At 38.4% G+C, this 15,736-nt stretch overlaps 1 protein-coding gene across 1 annotated transcript in view; it reads left to right on the forward strand.

The window, feature by feature from the left end:
- Positions 1-15,736, forward strand: part of WDFY2 (WD repeat and FYVE domain containing 2) — a 236,699-nt gene that overhangs the window by 103,919 nt on the left and 117,044 nt on the right. The window lies entirely within an intron of this gene.

Genomic DNA, 15,736 nt, shown 5'->3' on the forward strand with positions numbered 1-15,736 from the left:
TAAATGTATTATATTTTTTTTAAAGAAATTTAAAATAGAAGAACAAAACTTCATTCTCCAACTCCTCTTCTCAAATTGCCTTCTCTATGTTTTCCTTTTGAGTAGAGATGCCTGTAGGTTGGGATTATAATTTTAATGGAAGATCCCATATATAATCTTTCATTTATTTATTTATTTATTTATTTATTTATTTATTTATTTATTTATTTATTTATTTATTTATTTATGGTTTTTGGGTCACATCCGGCAGCGCTCAGGGGATATTCCTAGTTCTCTGCTCATAATCGCTCCTGGAAGGCTCTCGGGACCATATGGGATGCCGAGATTCGAACTACCATCCATCCTGGGTTGGTTGTGTGCAAAGCAAACACCCTACCACTATGCTATCTCTCAGGCCCCATATAATCATTTTAAGTTTTCTAGAGAGGATAGATTCTAAAATGAGAAAGTGGTTCTGAAATTGACTAAATATTTATAGTTTTTGAAGAAGGTGAATGGAAGAATGACTGCAGCATGTAGGCCAGCTGATTATAGCAATTTGTTTCTTATTGAACTTTGTTTTTAACTTTTTTATACTTAGACAATTCAAAATTTTGTCTCTTAATTACAGTGAAATAAACTTGTTCTTGCATGATGATTATATTATTCCAATATGAGTAAATCAAAAGGATCTACTTAAGAATGAAATGTTCTACCGGCCTAGGTTGGGCTTAAATCCCTGTCCTTCAGGCTTGGGAGGGTCTCTCTCTCCCTTCCTGGAGCAGGATTTTTAGCAGCACGGGCGGGCAGCTGGCAGACCTCCGCATGTGCCAGCGGCCTCTTGGCCTGGCCTAGGGTAGGGGGGGCCCGGACCTGGGTCACCCGGCCCCCCTCTCCCCCTTTCCTCCGGATCTCCAGGTGGGTTTCTGGGAGGAGCTGATGGGGCACCCTGGGTTTTTCCCCACTCCCAGGCTGGGTCTAGGGACCGGCCTAGGTTGGGCTTAAATCCCTGTCCTTCAGGCTTGGGAGGGTCTCTCTCTCCCTTCCTGGAGCAGGATTTTTAGCAGCACGGGCGGGCAGCTGGCAGACCTCCGCATGTGCCAGCGGCCTTTTGGCCTGGCCTAGGGTAGGGGGGGCCCGGACCTGCGCCGGACCTGCTCCAGGGTTGGCTTAGGGGGTGGCGTTTGATCTGGGGGGTGGCAGATAACTGCTCAGCTATACTCAGGCTGTCACTGGCAATTTCATACCAGTCTACATTTTGAAACCTCGCGGGGCTAGCTCCTCCCAACCACCAGTACCCCTGATTTACCCTTCTTACCTTCAGTAACAAACAGTTTTAATCTCTGTCCAAAGACATACAGTAGATCTTACAAATCTCAGAACTATTTAGAAGGACATAAATCGAACACATATTGAACACATATATATTTTGAATATTTTATGATTATTTTCTTTAACTGCTGTAACTCTCTATATATTCTTCTACCATCATTTTTCTATCCACTTTTCATCTTGTCTTTTCTTTGTAAGCTGTATAGTAAGGATTGTTGGTGGAACTGTCCCTCAGTTTGATGCCTATGATTGAACTATGTCATGGAAATTGCTGGTCTTGTTCCTATTGCCTCCAAATGCACCAATAACGCTTCATGGCATTGATCCTTGTTTGCATAGACACATTAAAATGGGAAAACACTATACATACAGATTAGTTATTATCTAATAAATCTCATTACAATGTACCTTACACCCTGAACATTGATATAATGACCTGGCACAGGCCTCAGATGAATGGGCGTTCTCCATTCACACTGGAACCAGGCACGCTATCTACGAAACATCCAAGGTCTTTTATAGCAACAGTTGGAAGCAGTCCTCTACCAGGAAAGACACTACCAAGGGTCTGACATAGACCTCCTAAAAAGACACCTCCGTTTACACTGAGAAGACGTGACAACAACAATGACCTGCGATAAGACGTGACAACAACAATGACCTGCTCTACAGGACATGGTTCTCTCTATTGCCCCTTAAGTGTGAGATGAAACGAGAGAATGCTCTGCACCATCCTGACTGCTATATGAGACATGTAGACTCCAGGATCTTTAATACAGAAGCATGATACCAACAACAGAGACTATGTGAGGAATGGAGGTGTATTGCCACTACAGACGATGACTTGAATTGGACAAACTAGTTTGCCTGGAGCCTAGAGTCAGTCCTGTGCCAGGAAACTTCAGGGGTAGGGTCTCCATCTATTTAGACCATAATTTGTCTTTCCATGTCCCTTATGTTTTGGTGGGCCTATGCAAACAAATGCCACTTTAATATCGTTTTTTACTATGGTCCCTTGACTCCAATCCTTAAGAAAAACAACCCACTAAAACTTTTGAGGTTAATTTAAACTAGTAAGCATGTGCATGGATCTAGATAAATGTACTTTGCCCTCAATGTTTAAAGAGTTACATAAGTCTAATATCTTTAGATTATATGGTGTGCTGCTAAGAAATAATATGTACTACTACGGGGGATTTGAGGGACAAAGTAATTGTATGGTACATGGGTTCAGTTTTGTTTTTCTTAATGTTCTTTGGCTGAAAGTATAAGGCTGGGATATCATTGATGGGACTACTGAGAATCCTGTTTATGGGTGATTGGGCTTCCACTGTAACTTTACCCTGTCCTCTTTCTTTGCATCTTTGTTGTCATAATTAAAATAAAAAAATTAAAAAAAAAAAAAAAGAATGAAATGTTTTAATGAGAAGTCATTTGTTACCCCAAGATATTATCTAAAAATTATTTACCTTCAGTTAGCAACACATCTTTCTAACATATCTTTAAAATGAAGATAAGGAGTTTTTTAGTTTAGTATTTTTCTTCTTCTCTCTTTTTCTCCTCTCCCTTCCCCTCATCTCCCCATTTCTCCCCACCTCTTCCCATCTCTCTCCCCCTTTTCCCTCCTCTTCCCTTCTTTCCCCTCCCCAGATTTACAGCTACACATGGTGGTGGTGCTTAGGTGTTACTCCTGTTTCTGCACTGAGGGATCACTCCTGGCAGGCTTGAAATGCCAGGGATAGAACCCAGTTTGGCTATGTGCAAGGCAAATGCCTTACCTGCTGTGCTATCATTCTGGACCCTAGTTTACTATTTTTCTTTAGAATTAGTAAAATTTAGGTACACTATTCCATATTTGCTTTAGTGTTAAAATAACTATTTAGAATAATTATTGATATTAAATTTTTTTTTTACTTTTTCCTTCAAATTTTAATTTAAATTAAATTAACATTCTAGAAAGTCTCCATTCCCAACCCCAGATTTGTTATTTGGGTTCTGATTACTGCTCAATGTACCCCTTTCCTATTACCAATATGCTACAGTATGCAGCTGAAATAAGTTCAATTCATGAATTGTACATGTGGTTGGTTATGCCTCAGGCAAAAGAACACTATAATGACTTAAACAAGTTTTTTTTATTTATAAACAAATCATAAGTTATTAAGGAAACCATAACTTTCTGTGATTTTTCAAATTGTCATTGCGATTTAAATTTCTTTAGAATCTTATAGTAGATATATGGTAACCATGTGGCTGAACCAAGCATTCAACCTATCTTTGTAAAGAAGAAATTTCTTGTGAGTCCTTTATATTTCTGTCTTAAACTTTTGTGCCCCTGGCAGACACGTTCATTGTCTAAAGGCTATAGGGAAACTAATTTTGAGCAGAGGTTATGAGGAGGGCTTACATAGTGGAAAGAGAAAGGAATTGACTAATTTTTCTTCTGATTGTTTCTTTATTTTATAGTGATGCACAGGGACTACTTACATTGTGTTGCTTGGGGATTACTCCTGGCAGTGTTCAGGAGACCCTGGGGTATAGACAATGCCAAGGATTAGACTCTAACCTTTGAGCCATCTCTCAGGCCTTTCTTCCTGATTTTCAAGTAGTTTAACTTATATGCTTTGTGATCTAGCTTTTCCATCACACTTACTACAGTGTCAGATTGAAAGGTTTGGTGCAGTGTTAGTTAATAAAGTCCAACCAGTCTGGGGCCAGAATGATAATACAGCAGATAGGGTATTTGTCTTGCATATGGCTGACCCATGTTCAATCTCTGACACCCTATATGGTTCCCCAAGCCTGCCCGGAGTGATCCCTGAGTGAAAAGCGAGGAGTTAGACCTGAGCACCACCATGTATAACCCCTAAACCAAACCAGACCAAACCAAACTCCCCCAAAACCCCACCCCAAAACATACAAATAAACCAAAATGAAGTCCAGCAAACAAGAGTTACCTAGAGATCTGCAGACCTCTTGATTGTGAGGGAGGACTATTTCATTTTGGCAGAGCAAAATGGTGTGGTCTTGGAGATGACAAACAAGAAGGGGTCAGAGTGATAGTACAATGGATAAGGCCCTTGCCTTACATGCAGCTAACTATCATTCGATCCCTAGCTCATATGGCCCCTTGTGCCTGTCAGAAGTGATTCCTGAGTGCAGAGCCAAGGGTTTGACACCCACCACTATCTATGTCCCCCGTACAAAAGACCTAAATTCCCCCCCCCTAAAAATCCCCAAACCACCAACCCCTATGAAAACTATTGCCTAAACACCCTCTTTCCCATTTTCTAATGGGATGTCAGTTTCTATTATTCTTTTATTTGACTATCACTGATAATACTTGGAGTTTTATCATTATATAAAATCCTGTAAGTAAGAATAACTTACCAGTGGTTGTAGCCCCTACCTGGAGTAGGTATTCATTAAAAACTTGATCTGATTATACAGATGAATAACTTTGATAATACTTGAACACAATTTCGGCAAAGAGCATCTTTTTTTTTTTAAATTATCTTTATTTAAACACCGTGATTACAAATATAATTGTACTTGTATGATTACAGTCATGTAAAGAAAACCCCCCTTCACCAGTGCAGGATTCCCACCACCAATTTCCCAGATCTACCTACTCCCCACCCCACCCACACCTGTACTCGAGACAGGCTTTCTTTTTCCCTCATTCATTCACATTGTTATGATAGTTTTCAGTGTAGTTATTTCTCTAACTGCACTTATCATGCTATGTGGTGAGCTTCATGTCATTAGCTGCACCTACATGGGAGAATGGGGGGAAGTAAGGGTTGGGACTGAGGCAGTAAAATATTAGAAATGAGCTTTGTAAGGCAGTATCAAGGTCCCAATACAAGATGGATATTATGGATATATAGAATATATGCACACAATAATATCAATATGAAAACAAAGAGAAAAAATTTCCACTGACTGTCCCAATATAAACCAGTGCTAGAACAGCCTGCCCTCCTCCCAGAGTACATTCCCATTAGTGTAGGGAGAGATAGGGGGAAAGCCTGTTGACCCCTATAGAATCCACCTAGACTGGTGCCCAGGGAAAGACTGAAGTCCAGGGGAGAAAAACCCTATACCTGGCAAGAGCTGGTCTCCAGAATCAAAGAGGAAACCGGAAGCCAGATGTCTGCCCGCCCTCCTCCCCATGCACCTCCCCCCTGGAGTACGGAGGGAAGGGGGAACCTGAGGACCACTAAGAGTCCACCTGAACCCACTTCTGGCCATCTGAGCTGGCACCCAGGGGCCTGCCATGCCTCCCAGCACTTCCCAGGCTAGGGAGAAAAGCTCTGGTATGGGGCTTCCCCAAACCCTATACCTGGCAAGAGCTGGTCTCCAGAATCAAAGAGGAAACCGGAAGCCAGATGTCTGCCTGCCCTCCTCCCCATGTACCTCCCCCCTGGAGTACGGAGGGAGGGGGGAACCTGAGGACCACTAAGAGTCCACCTGAACCCACTTCTGGCCATCTGGGCTGGCACCCAGGGAAGGCCTGGAGTCAGGGGAAAAAGACAAGGACGGCTGGGGGCCTGCCAAGCCTTCCAGCACTCCCCAGGCTAGGGAGAAAGGTTCTGGTATGGGGTCTCCCCAAGCCCCATACCTGTCTGGTCTCCAGAATCAAAGAGGAAACCGCAAATAGCATCTTTTAATTATATTTGCATACTTTGTCTGTGGAACTAAAAAGAGAGTAAAAAAATGGGGGTTTCATTATTAATTGAAATACTATCTTCCATTTATTAGCACCTAGGTAATCTGAGATCTTAAGAAATGTGTCCTCCCACTCCTCAGATCTACAGAATCAGCTTTTTACTAAGATCCCTTGTAATTTAAATGTACTTCAGAGAAGATTGAGAAGATCAGTTTATGATATAGCCAATTTGCTGATCTATTTACCCCCTCCCTTTTTTTTTTTGTTTTTTGGGTCACACCCAGCAATGATCAGGGGTTACTCCTGGCTCTACACTCAGAAATCACTCTTGGCAGGCTTGGGAGATATAGGATGCCGGGATTGCATGCAAGGCAAACGCCTTAACTCCATGCTATCTCTCCGGTCCCTATTTACCCATTTTGGTGAACACATGTAAAAGTGCACATATCTGATGTTGAATATAAGCCATGTGAGCATTTACTCTGTAACTTACTATGTATAGCACATTGAACAAGGTGCCAGGATTTGCAAATGTGTAAAGTATGGTCATGATGATTTTTACACTATTTATTGGTGGGGAGCTGTAGTGCCATGCAGAGGTAAAAACAGATGGCTCTATTCATAATTAGTCAGGGATTGGTATGTGTTTTCCTAGTAAGTACATATATATATTCAGATGACATTGTAACTGAACAAAAGTTTAAGGTCTGTTTAACTTTAGAGAGACGGAGTTTTACTAAATAAGGAAGTAAGCTATAATTTTGGTCTGTTGGAAAACCTAAAGAGTTTTAAATTTCTATCAGGTTGTTTGCAATCCTTTGCGTTGAAAGGTATCTTGTTTAAGGTTATTCAATATTACCCATTAATAATCGTTATGTAATATTGGTTACAAGATGAAATGAAAAAATTCAGATACTTGAAGACGGTAATAATGGACACTGCAAGATAGATATGGTCATATTTTATGCTTGTAGATAAATAGTAGTCAGGATATAAAGTAACAAAAATATAAAAAACACTTTAATAGGGGGCTTGAGTGATAGTATAGTGGGTAGAGCTTTTGCTTTGCATGAGGCTGATCTGGGTTTGATACCTGGCATCCCATGTGGTCCCCTGAGCCTGCCAGGAGTGATTTTTTAAGTGCAGAAACAGGAGATCCACCACTGAGTGTGGTTAAATAAAAACAAAAAAACCATCAACAATACAAAACTAAACACATAAAAAATATTGTAACTTGTTTAATATTGGCCATTAAAGTACCCTTTAATGCATTTTCAAATTCTGGGATAGAACAATCATATGAGTTTTGTGTTTTGTAGTGTTAAGAAGAATTTGAAGTTTAATGAAGGGAAAGGAATGGAGGTCATTAGATGGGAATGAATAAAGAGTAAAGACAGTTTGATGGCAGAGAGTGGCCTTGAAAAGCAGTTTGCAGTAGGTTCTGAATTTGGTGAAGTGGCAGATGAGAAAAATGAGAAGCAGAAATATTTTGACCAAAAACATGATTGCTGCTTTGGGATATCCTCATTACCCTGTCTTTTCTGAGAAATTTCCTCCCTCATTATGAGGGAGTCAGGAGAAACCAGACTTTCCGGTTAGGGCAAGTGCCCTTGAGCCAATCTGATTCCTGTAGAAAATACTAGTCTGAGTCTGGGCTAATAGCTGCAGGTAAACTGTAGAGTTGTGAGCTATTTTGTAAAAGAATTAGTCAATGTTGGGGCTAGAGTGATAGTACAGCAGGTAGGGTGCTTGCCTTGCACATGGCAGACTTGGTTCTATCGCTGGCATTTTATATGGCTCCCAGAGCACTGCCAGTAATGGACCCCTGGGTGCAGAGCCAAGAGTAACCACTGAACACCACCCCTCAAAAAATTAATCACAGCGGTAAAGGTGGGAACCAAGGTAGAAGGCACTTGAGTTTAACTGAGGGAGGAAAGTGATGCTGGGAGGAGTTTTTACTCTTTATCGTAACACTCCAGAAAGCTTGCTGTGTCTGCCTTTGCATTTAAGATACTTTCTTCACATACTAGTATACCCATATTTGCTTATTCACTGCCCACACTTTTGTATTTCTATTAATTGTAATTGCAGGTATGTGACTCAGTGTAACCCTGGTAAAATAATTAAGTCCTGTCACTTCAGTCTCTGTGGATTTGATGAGGTCTTTAAAGAGAAGGATGGAACCATTTATTGGTGTCATGTGGTATTGAATTGAACAGTCTGAGGAGCAAGGAGATAGTGTAACAATTAGAACCAAAAAAATTCTCTTCTTGGCACTACATGTTCTCCAGAGAAACTCTGAGTGCATCACTGGAGAGATCACTGGTTAGATCTTGGAAGCCCTCAGCACCATTGGGGTCACCCATGTATCCTCAGCACTGTTGGGAACGAGTAGCATTGCATCTATGGACTCAAACAGTCTTTGGTCCTGGTCACTTCAGGACCACTTGGAAGATATAGGTCTCCTTGCACTCCATCCTCTACCCCACAAAGAGAAAAAAAATACTTTTAGAGTCCTAAGGGTAATTAAAGAAGAAAAGCAGAAAAATTGATCCTATTTAATTTCTTTGGACAGTTTACTTAATATTAAGTAGTTTCTTCTATACTAAACACTGTCAGCATATAAGGAGATAGCAGTTAACTCAGGTGTATGATCCCTGTCTTTATACTATGTACAGTGTGGTAGATGAGACAAAGTAAGTACAAACTGATGATGTGGCGAGTGTCAAGACATGGAAGGTGTGGGCTGTAGTGGTAGTTCAGTGGCTAAGACAATTGGTTTTTCATGTGGCTGACCTAGGTTTGATCTCTGGCTCTGGATTTATTCCCTCTGTAGTTCCTGAGCACAGATCTAGGTGCTCTCAGCATCATTGCATATGGTTCCTAAACTCATAAATAAATAAATAAATAAATAAATGAAAAATAGGTAAAACTCTGAAGAAAGTAATTTTAAACCTGGAAATTTAGAATAGTTGATTACTTGTTTTAGTTGTTTCCCATAAGCTGATTTTATGGGTGTGTGTATAAAAAATACAAGCATTTCCTCATCAGAGTGTTTTTTAAAAATATTATTCCCTCGTGCATCTCACATGGTAGTTGCTATTGCCTATGACAAGATCAGGTTGCAGCTTCCCCAGCTGGGACCTGCCTGAGCTGCGAAACTAGATACAATGTTGAGGTTTGAGCTGGAGCTATAAGGTGATTAATTGTTCCAGGCTTTAGAGAGATATCATTTCAACCACCCCATTTGCATCACACTATGGAGAGAAAAAAAATATGTGAAAAGCACAGACATGTCTACATATATGGTTGAGTTATTTGAGATTTATTTTACCAACTGAGTTTGCAGTTAGGGTAGTCAAAGGGTGGGAGAGAGCAATCTCAAGCAGAGCCATGTTAGTAGGCGTGTGAGACTTTTCTTAGTCTATTCAAGTATGGGGTATTATGTCTGTACCTTCCTTGTCAACTTCTGTTGGCTATAGGTGAGACAACTTGGCTATCAAAATTGTAGTGAACAGGAAGTTAAGAGAACTGAGGGTATCTTGGATATGTGGTAACCTCTGTGGATTCTGTTGCCAGGGCTGACGGGTGAAATTTATTTTGGCTCCTAAATGTTTATGAATTTGGTCACAAAGCAAAACAGAGCAAGGTTTTTCAAAGATGATTAAAAATAAATAGGAACATCTAACATAGCAATGAATGACCTGTTTGTTTTGTTTCCAGCTTGCTGCTAGGCCTGGTGACATGGCATTTTCCCAATCTGAAAGTCTGGCTGGATTCCCTTCAGTCTCAAACAACCTATGGCTACCTTAACCTCTGCTCAGTGAACTTTTTAAGTATAGAAACTCTAATTATCACTGGGAAACATAATTTTGAGCTGTCTACTTTCTAAATTTGATCAGAAATGTGGTTAAGAGAAAAGTTTTGGTTTTGGTGGACAATATGCAGGATATGCAGTCTGACAATATGCAGGATATGCAGTCTGATAACTGATCTGTGTTTCATTCTCCCACCTGACAAGAACAGCTTTATTTCCTGTGTCCTCAGCTCATACTGATGTGCACTTTATAGACAAACTGAGTATTTTTTAGATAATTGTCTACCATAATGTACAGCACCCCTTTGAGATGAAGAAAAGAGATATGAAATGGACATCAGATAGGAAGGTCAGACACCTTTCTGACTTTTTCTAAGGTAGAGTTTCCAAGTCAGTGTGCTGCAGCAGTCCAGGATAATCCAAAGTAGAGTTCAGGGTTGAGCACTTACTCCCTGAGCGGCAGGGAGAACCAGAACAGTGCCAGACAGTCACTTCTGTTTATTCCCATGAGTGTTGAGATCTTATTTTCCATATGTATCACAAGGTGAAGAAGACTAGAAGAAATAGCTTTCAAGACTTGGTACCTGGTACTGATGGACAATATGAAACAGGGAACATATATTTCCCAGTAGAATTTTGTTGCAATTTTCCTTATATTCCTATATTGATTTTTTTCTTATGTTTTGTTTGCTTATTTCTAATTTTTGGTTTATTGTATTTGATTTTTAAACCATTTCAAAATTATGGGACAAAATAAAGAGAATGAATTAAATAAATTCCAATAGAGTAATGACACTAGAATATAAGCTTACAGTTTATATTAAATTCATTCCAAAATTCATATTGTTTAAGATTGAGGTATTTCAGATAGCTTCTAGCTTCCTACTGAGTGGGAATCCAGAACTTGCTTTCATTTATGCTACCATTTGCTGAGTTTTACTTTGGGGAACTTCTTTATATTTGCTCTGTTCTGAAGTCCCACAAGAAAACTCTCATTTCTTTTGTTCTCAGATTTGTAAAAATAATTTGGTGATGAGATTTATCAAACAAAGTGTTTTATATTTATAAAGTTTGATCAGGATCTTGGAGATTGTAACAGCAGGACTTACTTATTTGTGAGGTTATGACTGCCTTGGTTTACCATTTATTAGATTGGTAATTTTAAGATAACAGTACTTGAAGCTGAGAATTTTGAAAGTTAAAATGATTAATATGTTCATATCCTTTTATTGTGGGGAGATAGAATGTTGGGATCACACTTTGGTCAGAAGTAAGCTCAGGGCTTACTCCCATATATATATGCTCAGGGACCTTATATAGTGCCAAGTATCACATCTGTTATTGGCATTGTGCAAATACTATAGATACTATACCTTGAGCCCCATTTCATAATTTTTTTAAATCTGGAATGGAAATGAGTTTTTTTTAAATACTTGATTGATTGATCGGTTTTTGGGCCACACCCAGTAGGCTCGGGGGCTACTCCTGGCGTCTGCACTCAGAAATTGCCCCCGGCAGGCTGAGGGACCATATGAGATGCCAGGAATCAAATTGGGTCCCTCCCGGGTCAGCCGCATGCAAGGCATATGCCCTACTGCTGTGCTATTTCTCTGGCCATGGAAATGAGTTTTTTTTTTTTTTCAGAAATGAGTTTTTTTGGGGGGTGGGGGGGCAGCACCTGGTGACGCTCAGGGTTACTCCTGGCTATGCACACAGAAATCGCTCCTGGCATGGGGGACCATATGGGATACTGGGGGATCAAACCATGGTCAGTCTGGATCAGCCATGTGCAAGGCAAATGCCCAACCTCTGCTCAGCCCTGGAAATGAGTTTTTTAAAATTAATTACAAGCATTAAATTTCCCACTGGTGAAGTCAAAGGAGAATTTTGAATAATTTAAGAATAGATAGAGTTGGATGGTTTTTTCCATCTCTTAGGCTGGGTTTATTGAACTTTGGGGGTAGTTTATATGGATAGATTAGTGCTGTATGGAAAGATAGCTTAGAAAAAAGTCAACAGTACAATCAACCATGTTGAAGCTTATCTTTATCTCATATTACTTAATTTTATTGTTTTACTATTGTTTTGGTGACCATTAGACAGTACTTAAAAACTCAGTTGAGGGTATTTCTTGGCAGGCTGGTACACCTATATGTATTATTTAGAAGTTAGTGTTCATGTAGTTGTTTTAATTTATACTTTATTTAAGTAATATCTTGCTTCCTAGTATGAAATCTTGCTTTATTGTATTCTCTTTAGTATAGGTTATACTATAGAGTCATATTAAAAATACATACCATTTTTACTATTTGTATTTTCTTTTTTTAAATTTAATTTATGTTATTAAAAGAGCATGTATCACATAGTTGATATAGTTGATTTTAATACATTTATTTCCAGGTTAGTGAGAGCAAAATTATTTAAAAAAACTAAAGAAGAAAAACAAAGAAGAAAGGAGGGGAGGGAAAATAAAAGAAAAAGTACAACAACAAGCAAATTTGTGAAAAGTATTATATTTCAGATGAGTAGATAAATACATTAAGTTATTGTCAGAAGGTTTAGTAAACTCTTGTTGCTAGCTAATATTGTTACTTCATTTATTTCTGAACATTAAGTGATTTCAGCTACACATTGGCATTTAAATGGATGTGTCCCTATGGACATGACAGTATTAAGCAAATGTAGATGTCTCATGGCTGCAAATGTGGCCACATTGTCCAAGAATTCAAATCACTAATGCTGATACTGTGGCTTTTCTGGGTATTGTTATGGCTGCCAGGTCTCCTGGAAATACGGGAAAGTAGGGTGGGAAGAGGGTGCCTGCACTCACTCCATAAATGTCCAGGTGATATCAGCCTAAATACTGGCAAACTTGGAGTTTGGTCAGATTGGTATCTCTGCAAAGAATCATAGAATAGTGGTGAAGCAGGGCCATAGGCAAAGTGGCAGTTATGGGTGATGGGTGCAGCAGGTGTGGCTTTGGCAGGGCGGGGGGTTGGCCTGCTTTTTCTGACCAAGATTACCATCTTTTAGCTGCATTGCCATTGTAGCCATGATTTTTCATGGTTTGGTTTCTAAGTCCTTCAAGAACAGAGTAAATCTGTGAGGCTGGCTGGTACAAATATGGTGACTACCTATTTGTCATTACAAAATTAATAATATAATCAGATCTTTATAATTTTGAGAAAAAATGTCCAAGAAACTTTAAATTATGAATTATCTTAACTAAAGATAACAAATATTAACTGATCTGAGCAGTTGCAACATTTAGTTATAGTTTAGCTTGATATGGTATGATGTGTTATTTTTATATGTATAGTTTTAGATCCTAACTTGTGCCTGTAACTATAACTTAAAACTTGGGGAAAAAAGGGGTTAATTGATAATACTTTACTATGTCAACCCATTGTATTGAAACAAACAAATGATTAATTTTTGTAGAACACATAATATCTCTTATTTAAATTAAAATATGATTTACTGACAGATACTAAAGCCTAGACATTTGTGATTTTATTGAAATTAAGCATGGGTTGATTTCCTAATACTGTCACTGAATGAAATAATACTCATGACCTAAATCTTAGTTTTGTGGTGATAGGACACTTTATATTTTATTGTGAGGTTTACCTTCATCAGGATGTCTAAAGTTTTATTTATGGAAATACCATTGTTTTCTTAGTTTTAAAGTTTCCACCAGAACATCCTGGGAAGAGTAGTGTCTTCTGTCAGATAATTTCTTTTGCATAATAAAGTAGAGTGTAGTACAATTCCAGGATCAACATCTTCAGTGAAACTTGGTTTATATAAACAGTTTAACTGACCAGCAAAGGACAGAAACTAATTGTATATTAGTTGAATAATAAAATAATTAAAAATTGGGGCTGAAGATAGCATGGAGGTAAAGCATTTGCTTTGCATGCAGAAGGTCAGTGGGTATCGAAGCCAGGTCAGCCATGTGCAAAGCAAGCGCTCTACCTGCTGTACTCTCACTCAGGCCCCTTGTTATTATTGTGCATAAATTGCAGCCCACTTTGTATAGTTTTTACTTTACCTTTTACTTTACTGGTGTGGACCACCAGGCCACACCAGTGCTGGGGGTGAAGGGGTTGGGCACATATAAAATAAATACTCCTTACCCTGTGCTATTTCCTCAGTCACTTTATACCCTTTCAATATACTTCTGCTTCCTTTAACCTGCCAGCCTTCAAGAACCTAGTACTTATTCTTATGTGAGTGTCACACATTGGGAAATGACTTAAAGCTCATATCGTGTGTGTGTGTGAGGGGGGGAGAGAGGGAGTGGTAAAGAGGGAGAGGGAGAGAGGACATAAGAAAAAGAAGATGGGGAAGAAAGAGAGAAATGAAGAAATGAAAGAAAGATAGGAGGAAGAAGGGAGGGAAGGAGGAAGAAAGGATGGAGGGAAAGAAATTTGCTTGAAAGGATTGTGCTTTTGTGGGCATCTGAGAGCTCATGTGGTATTCTGTCTCTGCTGTTTAGTCCCTGTGTAGCATCATCTTAGGTTCAGACCTTGAGTTCTAGAACAAGAATTTCTCTGAAATTTCTTTTGTTTGTGGTCTTTTATTGGAAAGTATTTTCTTTTAGAATTCTGATTTATTTCTTACTCTCTCTCTCTCTATATATATATATATTTTTTACTCTATATTTAAACTAAGGTGACATTTGGATGACTTATGTAACTGATGATCTCATAATTAATTTATGTCACAATCTATACTTTCTTTGGTGGTATCTATAATACTTTATATGTGTGTAATAATTATATCACATATTTAAAACTTAGTAAGCATTTCAAATCTTTGTACAAAGCAAACATAAGAGTAAATAAAGGAATACAATACTACTGTAGATTTATTGGTAGCCTATGTGTTATTAAAATAAAGTCTTTTAAATCACAAGATGGGTTTTCTAACTATTGCATAAGCAGTCAAGAGTTTTGGAGGAAATTACATAGAAAATACTTTTATAAGGTCAGGCAGGCATTTCAGTGATAAGGTTGTTTTGGTCTGTCTATAATCCTTTGGGTTTATACCTTAACGAAGTTAGCTATTAAAACTTTTAACAGGATAGAAAACAATCAATGTTAGAGAAATAATATTGTCTTGAACACATGAACTGTGTTTACATTTTTTCATGTTTATTTTTGTTTGTGTGTGCTTTAGTAATTGTAACCTCAATGTATGTTTTCTTTTCCTTTTTAAAACTAAAGTTATATTCTTCTGTTAGATTTTAGTTCTACACACATTTTATGGAATTATGAAACCTGAAGTTTTGCAACATAATTGTAGGCTAAGGGCAAGTAAGACTAATTTTCTTAGAACAGGTAGTGTACAAATATCATTTGATTGTTCTTTTCAGCAGTGTACACTTGGGAATCTTGTTTATGACTAAACTGAATAATATAACATGATTGAAATTAGAGAAAAATGAATACCTCATGAAGTTTAGAAGACTTCATTGTCCAAAGTTCTTTTATAGAGAATGAAAATAATATTACTAATTGCTGTGTTATAAAGTAGCTGTCAGTAGAACTTGACATATTTTTATAGTTTGAAGATAATCTAAGTTAGGTATTTGAAAATGCAATTGTGTTTGAATTACGCCTCTGAACCTTCTCCAACTCTATTTTTCTCATGTGACCTTAGGTAGAACACCTAATTATAAGCTTAAAAGAAGGAATAAAACTATTTGATATTGATTTGATTATGATGAATACTTCATTCTCTACAGGGCTTTTGTGAGAATAGAGATATTTAAAACTGATGTGGGACTGGAGTGATAGATAGCACAGTAGGTAGAGCATTTGACTTGCATGCAGCAAACCTGGGCTCGATCCCCACCATACCATATGGTCTCTGAGTACTGCCAGGAATGACCCCTGAGTATAGAACCACTAGTAACTCCTGAGTGTTGC

The sequence above is a fragment of the Suncus etruscus genome, chromosome 8, assembly GCF_024139225.1.
Source record: "Suncus etruscus isolate mSunEtr1 chromosome 8, mSunEtr1.pri.cur, whole genome shotgun sequence".
Taxonomy (NCBI): Eukaryota; Metazoa; Chordata; class Mammalia; order Eulipotyphla; family Soricidae; genus Suncus; species Suncus etruscus.